A 366-nucleotide genomic window follows, 5' to 3' on the forward strand; every position below is an offset into this window, starting at 1 on the left:
CTGGCACTTTCTTGACATGCCAGAAAGTATTCTGAGGAAACTACTCCAAGCTTGTACTAAAGAGGCACCCTTCTTGAGCCCGGATGGGCACATGTATAAGCAAGTAGATGGGGTCGCCATGGGTTCTCCCCTAGGTGTCCTGTTTGCAAACTTCTACATGGGTACCATCGAGCAAAAAGTCTTAGTCGACATGAACTTGAAACCGGCCATATACTGCAGGTATGTTGACGACATTTTTACACAGGTACCTGATGTCAGACATCTGCAGGAGCTGAAGGAGGCATTTGAGCAGAGTTCCGTGCTGCATTTCACTTACGAGACGGAAAAAGATGGGAAGCTGCCTTTTCTAGATGTAACAGTCATGGA

Source organism: Procambarus clarkii, chromosome 14 (assembly GCF_040958095.1).
Source record: "Procambarus clarkii isolate CNS0578487 chromosome 14, FALCON_Pclarkii_2.0, whole genome shotgun sequence".
Taxonomy (NCBI): domain Eukaryota; kingdom Metazoa; phylum Arthropoda; class Malacostraca; order Decapoda; family Cambaridae; genus Procambarus; species Procambarus clarkii.